Source organism: Mustela erminea, chromosome 5, assembly GCF_009829155.1.
Source record: "Mustela erminea isolate mMusErm1 chromosome 5, mMusErm1.Pri, whole genome shotgun sequence".
Classification (NCBI taxonomy): domain Eukaryota; kingdom Metazoa; phylum Chordata; class Mammalia; order Carnivora; family Mustelidae; genus Mustela; species Mustela erminea.
Window position 1 is genome coordinate 71,629,783 of NC_045618.1, and position 12,658 is coordinate 71,642,440.

General features: G+C 42.4%; 1 protein-coding gene across 3 annotated transcripts in view; it reads left to right on the plus strand.

Moving 5' to 3' along the window:
• Window positions 1-5,084: 5,084 nt before the first annotated feature.
• The window catches only part of MAPK6 (mitogen-activated protein kinase 6), a 37,475-nt gene continuing 29,901 nt past the window's right edge, over window positions 5,085-12,658 (plus strand). The window contains exon 1 of one of the 3 annotated variants that reach the window (XM_032343746.1): window positions 5,085-5,258. The gene's annotated coding sequence lies outside the window, so the exon portion shown is untranslated. Of the gene's footprint in view, window positions 5,259-5,676; window positions 5,947-12,658 lie in introns of those variants that run through there. The other 2 variants (XM_032343744.1, XM_032343745.1) reach the window with 2 other exon arrangements.

Here is a 12,658-nt window from a genome sequence, read left to right on the forward strand (position 1 = left end):
TTTAAGTTAGCAAAGACTTTGGATGTTATCACCTCTCTGCAGGCCCCTCCTCCCCCCATTAATTCCTTTTACAGCATCCCTGACAGGTGGCCATTGTTTTCTGATTGAATGCTTCCAGTGATGTGGAGCTCATTTCACCAGGAAGTCCTGTCCACTGTGGCTCAGTTCCAATATTCAAAACTGTCCTTTCTTGTGCTAAGCCAAGATCTTCCTCTTGGAAATTGCCTTCCTGATGGTTTAGATCTGAACTCTAGAGCAGCATGGAATAAATCTACTCTCTCCTCTGCAGGTTAAGTAGACCCAATTCCCTCATCTTTTCTTCAGAGGGCAAGATTTCCATACTTTTCCTGGATGTCTCTTCCAAATGAATCCTAATTTTTTTTTTGCATATGGTAGCTCTTTTTATGTGATATCTACATTTGAACACATAAGTTCAGAAATCCTGAGCTGAACAACACAGTCAACACTGTGACTTGAATGCTGTTTTGCTTTAACACAGTTTACATCATGTTAGTTTTTTGGTGGTTGCTCACACTGCGTGAGTATCTGTAACTTACTCTCACAGTACCAGGTCAAGCTGAACCTCCCAAATCCTGGCCCTTTCCAAACGATTTTTTTTTGAAGATTTTTATTTATTCATTTGAGAGAGATAGTGAGATAGAGCATGATGTGGGGGAGAAGGTAGAGAGAGAGGGAGAAGCAGACTCCCCACTCAGCAGGGAGCCCAATGCCGAGGCTCAATCCCAGGATCCTGAGATCATGACCTGAGCTGAAAGCAGATGCTTAACTGACTAAGCCACCCAGGTGTCCCTCAAATGATTTATATGAACGAAGATACTAAACTTTAGATTTACTGTAATTAACATTAATGTTATCTTTAAGAAAAAAACCGTGATTTTGAATAATTATTCTGTCATCTATCATTTCTGATCTCTTTGAGTTCTTAAATTTGGTATCTTAACTCAGAACATTGACAAAAATATTACTCAGGACTAGCCAAAAGGGGGAAAAAAGTCTGTTTTTTTTTGAGAAGGCAAAACCTCAAGATTTGTGTCACTCCATTAGTCAGCACTGTTTGAATCAACCTCTCTCTGCGGTAATATAAACTCATATCTCTTCATCTCATCCAAAGGGTGTCTTGACTTTTTGAAATGCCCAACACTTGTTCAGTGACATAATAAACCTATCAAGAAAAGAAGTGGTATTTCTCTTTTCTTTTCTTTTCTTTTTTTTTTAAGATTTTATTTATTTGAAAGAGGCAGAGAGAGCATAAGCAAGGGGAGGAACAGAAGGAGAGGGAGGAGAAGCAGACTCCCTGCCCAACAGGGAGCCTGACTCGGGGCTCCATCCCAGGGCCCTGAGATCATGACCCAAGCCAAAGTCAGACATGTAACCGACTGAGCTACCCACACGCCCCAGGAAGAGATATTTCTTTGTAATGATTTACTCAAAAACAATCAATGACTCCCATTAACTGTTACATTTTCCCTAATACAATGTGTTCAATGATTTATATTGTATAATTTCCAGGGACTGGCATCAAGCTTAGTGGTCTGTATTTTTTTTTGTAAGATTTTATTTATTTATTTGACAGACAGAGACCTCAAGTAGGCAGAGGCAGGCAGAGAGAAAGGAAGGGAAGCAGTCTCCCTGCTGAGCAGAGAGCCTGATGTGGGGCTCCATGTGGGGCTCGATCCCAGAATGCTGGGATCATGACCTGAGCTGAAGGCAGAGGCTTTAACCCACTAAGCCACCCAGGTGCCCCAGTGGTCTGTATTTTTAAAATCTGTTTTTCCCTCCATCTTATTCTGTCATCTATCATTTTTCCCTCCATCTTGCAAATAATGACATTAGCAGTTTATCTTAATAGGAAGAGAGTAATCAAATTGGGAAAAATTAAACAAGTAACCTAATGTGGGAATTTAAACTCAAACAGGTAAAGTGGGAGCTCCTGGGTGACTCCAGACTCACCCCTCACTCATCTCAGCATTCACCAAGACTAGCTAATTCTGCCCTAAGAATATCACTTGTATTGTCATCACCTTTCTGTGCCTAGTAAAGACACAATCTCTCCCTTTCTTTTTTCTCATGCTTAAACCAGAGTTTGGATTGGGTTTTCCATCACTGTGACAGAATTCTGACTTACTCAGGAAAGAGCAGCTCTTAGAGGACATCAGAGTATTGTTATCAGATTAAGGATGCAAGGCAGAAAAAACAATGGATTCTCCTACCCTCTCGCTGTCTCCAATTTCTTGTTCATCTAACCTACCCTTCCCATGTATGACAGAATCATTGGTCTAAAATACTAGTTGTATCCTCTCAATGTGTCTCCTACTTCCTTTAGCATAAATCCAAAAGTTTTGGCATAAAATCAAGGCCTTTTCAGTCTGGTGCTAACTTGTCTTCATTCCCTTGGGCCTGTCAGATTTCTTTCATTCCCAAAGTGTGCCCTGCACGTTCATGCCTTTGTACTTTTTTTTTTTTTAATTGGCTTCACACCTAGTGTGAACCCCAGTGGGGGTCTTGGTCTCAGGGTCTTGAGTTTGGGGTTTGAACTCATGATCCTGAGATCAAGACCTAAGCGGAGATCAAGATCAGATGCTTAACTGACTGAGCCACCCAAGTTCCTGCCTTTGTATGTTCTGCTCTCTCATTCAGAAATCTTCCTGATCCTTCCTGACGGAATCACACCCAGCTCAGATATTTTCTCTTCCAGCTGAATTTTTCCTGATCTCATTAATTGTTCCTTCCAATAAGAGCAGGTAATTTGCATTTCTGCTCTGGAAGCCCTTGTGTCATGCTGATTTATGGTGTATTTACTTGATCCTCTCCTGCATTACTCAACTACAATAGTGGCTTTCAGACTCTTTTAACAGTAGCATAGTTTGTAGCAATAATGGGTGATAAGTAAAAATACATTTTACATTGTTTACCCAATTGGCACATTTATATATATATATCTTATTTCATCAAGTTTAAGAAATACTTCTATGTTAATATTTCTGAAATCACGATATAGCAGAGTATCATATTTTGATAAGAGATTTTATTTCTTTTTGTTGTTTTTCCTTTCAAACAATAGTACATAAAGTAATGGTGTGTCATAATTTATGACATTTCAGATTTGTTGAAATAGAGTACATAATGGAAACAAAAGTTTCACAAAATCATATTTACCCTGTGGGCAATGCTTTCTAGTTTTTTGCTCTCTTTCCTTAAGAAGAAAAATGCTGGTCATAATCCACCAAAATCATTTCACTACTTACTACTTGATCATAACCTGCAGTGTGAAAAATTAAGACTATTTACTGAGACACGATAGGATTAAGAACTCAGACGGACTGCAGTAACATGACTTTACATCTCCACTGTTTGCATAAACACGACTTGAATTCCAAGAAATTCTTGCCCAAGAAGATGAAGTTGCAAATAACTTAACTGCAGTTTCAGGAACTTCCTCACTGTCTATTTATCTAAACAAGAGACTACTGACTGACATAGCCTTCATCAGGATAAAGAGCCTGCTCCTCAACACAATTACTGTTGGGTTTATCAAACAACTGTTTGCTCTTCTAGCCTTGCTTCAAAACTCTCCCCTGCCTGTAATCATCTTGATTATATCACAAATTTAGTCCAATCTCAATCGTGCTTTCATTGCAAGACTTGTCTTAAACCAGATGCCCTGAATCTTCTAACTATTCTACACTTTCCTCTTTGAGAGGCTACTAAGACATCAACATAGTGATATCACTTGCTGTTGTAAGCAATAAACTTAGCTTTGTTTGATCAACAGTTTCTTTTGCTGGTCTTTGCGGGAAGTCAGGAGCTGACACTATATTACAGGCTCTCAAAAAAAACCCACACAGTATTTATTTATTTTCCTCCTACCTCCCCCCAGTGATGAAACACTGATAGATGAGGAAGGAAAGGTGTCTCAAAAGTCGGAAAGTAGGGGCAGTAGGGAACTTTAGTGGTCACAGGTAAGGAGCTCTTGCTGCAGAGAAGCTGCAACCACAAATCAGAAATTCTGCAGTTGCACCAGGCCTTCCCTTTCTCTTAGTTTTATCTATTTGCCATCTCCTCTTCACACCTGGTACTCATAAGGCATTGCTTTAAATATAGAAAATAGAAATTCAAGTTCCATCCCAACCACTTAACTTCAAGGTACTACGTGATCTTTAAAGTGGTTATTTGCCTTAAGCTTGAAGCTTGAAGATGTATCTAATAATGGATAAGGGACTGCCAAACGTTTGGTTCTCATCAGAAATGATTAAGTCATTGAAAAAATATGCTGACCCGCGTCTCTAATTTCATAAATACCTACATAAATTTCCCATAAACACTGGAAAGGCTCCTTGGACCCAGTAAGCCGTGGTAAATAAAACAAGTTTGGTCTCATCCAAGTGGTCCCAGGAAGGCACCGATCTACATTTCCCAAATTCTACGATTCAGGCCTAGCCACAGCTCAGCAACAAGCCAGGTGCTCTCCTCCTTCCTGTTTTTGCTTTCACAGTACCACCACCCCCCTTCCTCCGGTTATATTGGGCTCCTTCTGATCCAGCTGAAAGGTCACCGTGGCGACCTCACTTAGAAGCATTCCTCCTTCCTCTGTATTCTCAGGTAGAATTAATGACCGCCTAAGCACTGGGCCTCCAACAGCGTTTGCCTGGTACTTCGGCTGTTGCCTTCTAGCCAATCCATCTTCAGGCCCACCCTATAGTGTTCCGGGCCCATCCCTAGGCACATGGACGGAGGCTAGCTCCTCTCGGATCGCCCAATAGTTTGCCAGTCGGAGGTGCGCGGTAAACCACCGCCCCCACTCCCCTCCAAGGAGTTTGGTCACTTTGAGCTGTAGTGCTGGGCTAAGGGCAGAGCTAAGAGGGCCTATCTGTCCACCTGCCCGCCGGCCCCCGGCCCAGCCCCCCGGAAGCGGCTGACTAGACCGCGTGCCTCTCCCACCGCCCCCGTAGCGCACCGAGCCCAGTCACCAGCGTTGGAAATTCCGGCGCGTGCAAGCGCTCGGGGCCGGGCGGGGGCGGGGGAACCCGTGGAGTGAGCCTGTGACGCGAGGGGGCGTGGCTCTCGAAAACCCCGCCCCCTCTTCCTCGCCCTCTCTCGCGGGTCGGGGTTACATGGCGGCGACTGCGGCAAAGCGAGAGCCTCGGAGACGCCGCTGCCGCCAGCACAGCCGGAGACCTGAGCCGACACTGGGGGCTGTCCGCGGGCCCCGCACTCCCTCGATGAGCCGGAGAAGTCCCGTGAGTGCGTGTGTGTGTGTGTACGTGTGCGGGGCACGCTGGCGGGGCGGCGCGGAAGGGCGCCGCGGCGGGCCCGGCGGCGGCGGCGGAGCCGGCTCCCTCCTCCATTGTGTGTGACCCTCTGGCGGCCGCCGCTCAACAAAGGCGCTTTTGTTCCGTCTCCGGCCGGCCCGCCAGCCCGTCCGCCCGCCGGCCCGCCCGCTCGGGCCTGGCCGTCGCGTCCCGGCGCGGGCTGGCGGGCTGGCGGGCGGCGGGCCGGGGTCCCCGCGTGGGGCCGGCGGAGCGGCCGGCGCGCCCCTCCCACCCGGCACGCCCCTCGCCGGCCTCCCGGCCGGGCCGCGCCCGCCAGCCCCGGGGCCCCGCCGCTCGGCTGCGGCGCCGCCGCCCGCGCGCGGTTCCGCGGGTTCGAAGCCCGCCCCAGCGGGCGGGCGGCGGGCGAGGGGCGGCGGCCGGGAGGGGCGGCCCGGGGAGCGTGAGGTGGCGCGGAGTCTCGCCTTCCTGGCGCGCTGCCCTCGAAATGCTCCCGCGTCTCCTCCCCCATCCCACTCGGGTGACTCGGCCTCAGCTGACTCCGGCCGGGCAAAGTCCCCGGCGGACTCGGCGAACTGCGTAGCGCGCTCCGCTCGCCCGGCCGGTCTCGGAGCCCCGGAGTCCTCTGCCCAAGTTCTGAGTTCTGGCCGTAAACGAGGTACAGAAAACTTGTCCGGCTCGGAATTGCTCATTTCTCTGCTCCCCCGCTCTCCCACCCTGCTGCAGCCTTTCCCTGGCTGTTCGGGACGCGGAGCGCTGGTCTGTGAAAGTGCCTCAGTGGGAACTTGTTTTGTCCGTCACCGAAAAGGGCCTCTTGGCTTGGCCGTGCGTTTCTGCCTGCCTCGGTGAGGTGCGTGGAGGAGTAGAGGTCTCTTGGCCGCCTTTTGTTCCTCGGCTTCGTAGGACTCCACTGGTTCAGGTGTTACGTGGGAGCTCTGTGAAGCAGGATCTTTTTGATTCCTTTCCTGTTTTATTTTCTCTTTAGCTTGCTCATTGGCAAAGGTCCAGTGAAGTGGTGGGATTAGAAGCCTTACTGCATTTGCACCAAAATTCCTGTTCTTTTCCTCAATGCTAAAAATGCTCTTAAAAGTCAGTATTAACTTTTTTTTTTTTTTTTAACGATAGAAGATGATTTGTCAAGGGGGGAAAAAATTAACGGGGGACAAAATGGAGTGCAGACCTCTCCAGAGTAATTTTCTGATTGCTGCTGCTTCTAGCCTTGTTGGTTTTTAAGGTTCTGCTTGGACATGGTCTCTCTCTTCAACCTTGGGAAACTGAGGTGGAAACAGTAATTTGACTAGAAGAATCTAGGGTCCAATCCAAACAGGGCCTGGCCCTGAAAAGCAACTACCTCTAGAGTTTATTATTAGAGATGTCAGATTTTAACGTTTGAAAAATAATCTTGAATTGGGTGGAAGAATCTCTAAGATCTCTAACCGGTAGTTGTTCAAACACGTTTATGAAGGGTTTGCTTGCTATGTGCCAGGGAGTGTAAAGTCCTTTCACATATATGTGTTACATCACTTAATAAGAATTGCCTGGTGAAACTTGTAAAATTGCTTATTGGTGTTCTAAATTCAGTAATTGCAGTCATCTAGGAAGTATGCCAGATTTGAACAGGATATGTTTTATTATTTAGATTTTACTGTTCAGAAAAAAAAAACAACTGGCAAACAGAGAATTGTTTATAAAAATACCCTTTATATATATTTTGGAGTTTGGTTACTTGGAAAGGAGGATTCAATGTAGTGTTTGACATTTGTGATTGAGAAAGAATCTAAAGAAGATTGATTTGAAGACGGGTTAATTTTGTAAAAGAAACAGTACATGTTCTTATGACAAGTGTTAGTACTAAATGTGTTGCAGTGTTTTGCATAAGTTCATTTAAACATCGTGAGAATTCATAACTGACAAAATAGTGAGGTTTGCTGACTCAGGGTACATTGGTGAAGGGGATGGGGTCTGGTAGGAGGAAGCTCAGAAGTGCTGCAAGTTTTGAGTTGGGTGATGACTCATACTGCCCACGGACTGCTACGTGGCCCTTTTTTTTTATACACTGTATTTTTTTAAATGATAGGGCTAAAATGTTTCTATCCACATTATAATTCTCTCTCAAAAAGAACCACAGTTTCTCTAAGAGTAATGGTTTCTTAAATTGCATTTTAAAAGGAGATCAGATATCCTACAGGTGGAATTTTATAACATTTGTTGAGAGGAAAAGGTGAAATTAATTGCTGGTCAGTTGTTAAAAGTTTGATACTAGCAGTTTTCTCTTATTGAGAAAGGTTTACAGATTATTTATAAAAGAATTTTATGGTGTGAGTAGAAATTAGGCTTATGTTCTCATTGGTAATGTAAAAGTTACCTTTATAATATCTAGAAACTAGTTTAAGTGTCGTAAAAGTGCAGAAGTATTAATCGGATATAGCTCTGAACATGAACATTTCATTCAGACAGAATTATACAATAGTGCTTTCTCCCAATCTGTATGGATTTTCTATGTGTATTTATGATATATATGAATTTTCTGTTTTAATAAAGACAACTTGAAGTAGGTATTGTTACAGGCACTTTTCCATCTTTTTTAAGATTTAAAAATTTTTTTATTTTTAAGTAATACCTACACACATCATGGGGCTTGAACCCACAACCCTGAGATCAAGAGTCATATGTTCCACCAACTGAGTCAGCCAGGCGACCCTCATCAGTCTTTTTTAAAGATAAACAGAATGTACAGTTCCAAATTTAGGACCCACACTGAAATTTAGTAATAAGATATTTTGACTGATTTTTAAAAGCCACCTTTTAGCAGGTTGTCCTAAATTAAGATTGGGAGGAAAAAAAGAGTGAAAATAGCAGTTTGTTTTAAAAGTGAGAAGAAAAAACTCCTCATGTCTTAGGTTTTTTTAATACACTGTTTATCTTCTCAAAGTGATTTATTTGAAGAGTTTCCTAAGTAGTAAAGTGTATTGTTAAAGTGAATTAAATCTTTGGAAAGATTTTGGAAGTGCCTGACATGATTTATATAGAAGAACTTGAATGACGTTTAATTTAAACTTTAAAATATATTTCTTATTAAAGGAAATATAAAAATATAAATATAAAAAAGTGTAGATTTTCAAAACATCCTATCACCTAGAAGTTGAACATGTGTTTTCAGGGTTGTTGTTGTTGTTGTTTTTCAAGTTTTTATTTATTTATTCAAGAGCACAGAGGCAGGGGAAGCATTGAGGGGGAGAGAGAGGGAGAAGCATATTCCCCACTGGGCAGAGAGCCTGCCAGGGGAATAGATCCCAGGACCCTGGAATCAATCCCAGGACCCTGGAATCATGACCTGAGGCAAAGGCAGATGCTTAACCACCTAGAGCCACTCAGGAGCCCTCCAATTTTTTTTTTTGTTTGTTTTTTAAGAATATAAGTAATTACCTATCATGCATAATTCAGAATTTATTAACAGACTGGATATTTTAGGCTGTCTCCTTTTTATGAGATACTGCTTTATGAAATGGTGAGCCACACCACTGCTGTCCATTTCATTGTTTGCATTGCCTGTTTGAGCCATGTTTGACTGTAGGGCCCCTGTTGAAATAGGAGGCTGTCCCAAGGGTAGTTCTTTGTGGCATTGTTGGCTGCCCTGTGTCAGCTCTTTCAGCCTGTTCTGTGGACTGTTAACATTACTTTGTTGCCTGTTGGTGGCATGGGGATTTTGGTCACTTTTTTATTGCTCAGATCCTTGACTGAAACTTCACAAAAACAAAACAGCAGTGATGTTATTGTAGTTAATGGCTTTTTCCAGGGAGTTGCTTTTCATGTAGAACTGATGTTTTTAAGGTAACAGTAGTACAGGCTGAGTCCTGCATTGTTTTTTTTGTTTTTGTTTTTTTTTTCTTCTTCCATGAGCTGTGTATTTAGAAAATACAGTGTGCCCCTCTGGTGATTCTTAGTGGTTTGTCTTTCACACACGTCAGCCTTTTAAATCCATTTCTGAAAAGTTGTACAGAGATTGAATATTTATATGGCAAATCACATTTTCCCATTGCTTTTCATTTAAATTTAGAATGTCTTTTCATGGAAAAAAAGAATGGTAGCACAAATATTGTTTGTTAGAATCCTGGCGTTTACTTCAGGGAAGAACCTTCCTCTGCAAAAAAGCGAAATCTCTGCATTTCATTCTGTACAAACTACATGTTAGTGTTTACAGGGAGTTCATGACCATTGTCTTTTCCCAGTTACTTGACAGCTGAGGAAACTGAGGCCCAGAGAGAACTAAAATCTTAGTACACAAAATGTGATTGCTGGACCAGCAGTATTAACATCACCTACGAATATGTTAGTGCAGAATTCTTGACCCCATCCCAAGACCTACTGAATTAGAATCTACATTTTCACAGGATTCTTAGGTGATTCAAATGCACATTCATTTCTAGAAGCACTATTAAATGATACACATACATCGTTGCTCAGCTGGCTAGTGCTGATTTGGAAAACTCAGATCTTCTGAGTTATTCCTTTTATTGGCTCTCCGGAAAAAAGTCAAAAGAAAAATTGAAGATCTAATCACTGTTCAGTACCACTTTCTATGATGATGGAAGACTCTATTCTTTGTTGTCCATTGAAGTAGCCAACTAGCCGCATGTGACTGTTGAGCACTTAACAATGGTGGCTAGTGCACCTGAGGAACTGAATTTTTAATTTTAATTATTTTTAAATAGCTGCAAGTAGCTAGTGGCTACCATATTGGACAGCTCAGATCTGGGTGATTTATGTTGACACTAAATTTAAAGTAATCTAAGCTGTAATTTAATAACTGATTAGGCTCAGTTTAATAATTTCCTCCTTCATTTACAAATTGGAGAGATGGTCAGTTTCTAACTGCCTACTTTTTCAGTATGTCCAGATAGGATTTTTTTTTGCCCAGATACGATTTTGTAGTTATTATAAAGCACTGCCAGTTTTCTGATTGATACTCTTGTAAAATAGATAAGTTACAAGAATGTGTTTTCCTGTTTGTCTTAATAAGGGCATTTTCACTTAAATTAAAAAAAATTAAAAAATAGTTGTTAAATAAATGTTCCTTAATTAGCTTATACATAGCGTGGAGGGGACTGTTTTTACCTCTGGCCTACTACTTCCAGGCTCATTGGTACTTGTTAGCTGCCAGATTTATCTGCCGTTTTTTAATGTTATTTCCAGGTGTGGAAACATTGGTTCTTAACCTGCCACCCTAGGTAGTGGTAAGATTCTAACCCTAAAGTAAATCAGACTGGCCTGTGACTAAATCTTGACATTTACTATATTTGTGATTTCGGTGAAGTTGCTTTACTTCTCAGAGCATCTGTACTCTTGTTTGTAAAGTAAGACTGACCAGGCACTTTATGGTTTTGAGTAGCAAAATAATTTGTCACAGAAAATGCCTGGCACTGAATGTAGACTCAGTAGATACAGATTACCTTCCCAAGCTCTCCTGCTTAGCTTTTCTAGCCTTCTGTAATTTATTCTTCTGCTTGAGATTTCAACCAGGCTTAAGTGATACTCTGATGTTAAATTTAATCAGTTCCCACTGGTTGCTCTAACTTCAGGCTTTGCTTCACTCATGTTGATCCCTTGTAGATTCTTCCGCTTTTGCTTTGGATTCCTTCCCTTCACTTCTTAAGGACTCATCTCTTTCTTGCATCATGCATTTTTCCCTTTCTGTTGGGTTGTCTTTATTAGTATACAAATGTGCCCTGAACTATACTGTCCAGTCTGGTAGCTACTGGCTACATGTGGCTATTTATTTATTCATTTTGTAAGATTTTAAAAATTTATTTGAGAGAGAGAGAGAGAGGTCACAAATAGGCAGAGAGGCAGGCAGAGAGAGGGGGGAAAGCAGGCTTCCCGCTAAGCAGAGAGCCTGATGCAGTGCTCCATCCCAGGACCCTGAGATCATGACCCCCGAGCTGAAGGCAAAGGCTTAATCCACTGAGCCACCCAGGCGACCCTATTTATTTATTTTTTTAAAAAAGATTTTACTTATTTGAGAGTGAGTGAAAGAGAGCATGGTGGGGGGGAAGGAGGAAGGGTCAGAGGGAGAAGCAGACTCCCTGCTAAGCAGGGAACCCCATGTGGGTTTGATCCTGGAACTCTGGGATTGTGACCTGAGCCTAAGGCATATGGATGCTTAACTGACTGAGCCACCCAGGCACCCCATGTGTGGCTATTTAAGTAAAAATGTATGGGGCATCTGGTTGGCTCAGTCGTTAAGCATCTGCCTTCAGCTCAGGGCATGGTCCTCGGGTCCTGGGATCGAGCCCTGTGTCGGGCTCTCTGCTCAGTGGGAAGCCTGCTTCTCCCTTTCCCACTCCCCCAGCTCATGTTCCCTCTCTCGTTGTGTCTCTGTCAAATAAATAAAAATAAATAAAAATGTATTTAGAAAAAAATTAGTTTCTCAGCCCTGCTCACCAGATTTCATTTATTCCGTAATTGTCTACCATATTGAACAGTGTGGATATAGAAATCTGTTACAAACCCTCTCAGATTCCATTTTCTCTTTTAGCTATTGTCTAGTTTCTCATTTCTCTGATCATCCTTCAAGCAAATTTTCAAGAGTTGTCTTTGTGTGTTCTCTTCACTTTGCTCCTCAACCTGTTCCGGATTGACTTCTGTTAAACCATCTCACCACTTGAAATTGCTCTAATCAAGACTTTAATTTACCAAATCCATCTTACAGGATCTTGTGACAGCTTTCAATATAGTTGACCATTGTTTTCTGCATATTCACCTGCTTTTCTTAGCTTATGAAACTTATTCTTGTTTTAATCCTACTTCACACTTTGGCATAAGTTTTTACAGGCTTCTGTCATCTTCTTGCCTTCATGTTTTGGCATATTCCAGAGTTTAGTTCCTGCCCTCCTCCACCTTTCTAAATTCTTTCCCCAAGTGGTCTCATTCAATTTATTAAGTACTGTCTACCTGTGATTAATTCTCAGACTTACATTTATACTTCTTGTCTGAACTTCAGACACATTATCCAATTGCGTGCTTGATGTTACCACTCACTTATTTAAGTAGACACTACATGAATAGGCTTAACATATCCAAAATAGAACTTTTTCCCGTATCATTCTCCCAGTTTTCCCCATCTCAGTAATTGGCATGTAGGAGTTATTCTTAAATCCTCTTCCCCTCATCCCCCATATCTAATCTATCACTAAGTTCTCTTGGTGTCCTGGTCAGTAAAAAAAAAATCATCATTATTTGAAAGAAGATCTTGGGCTTTTGAATCTGAGATTCAAATCATAGTTCTTTCATTGATGTGTAATGTTGAATGTATTATTTAAATTCTCTGAAGTAAAGTGCATAAAACCCATACAGTCTAGTTAGGATTTATT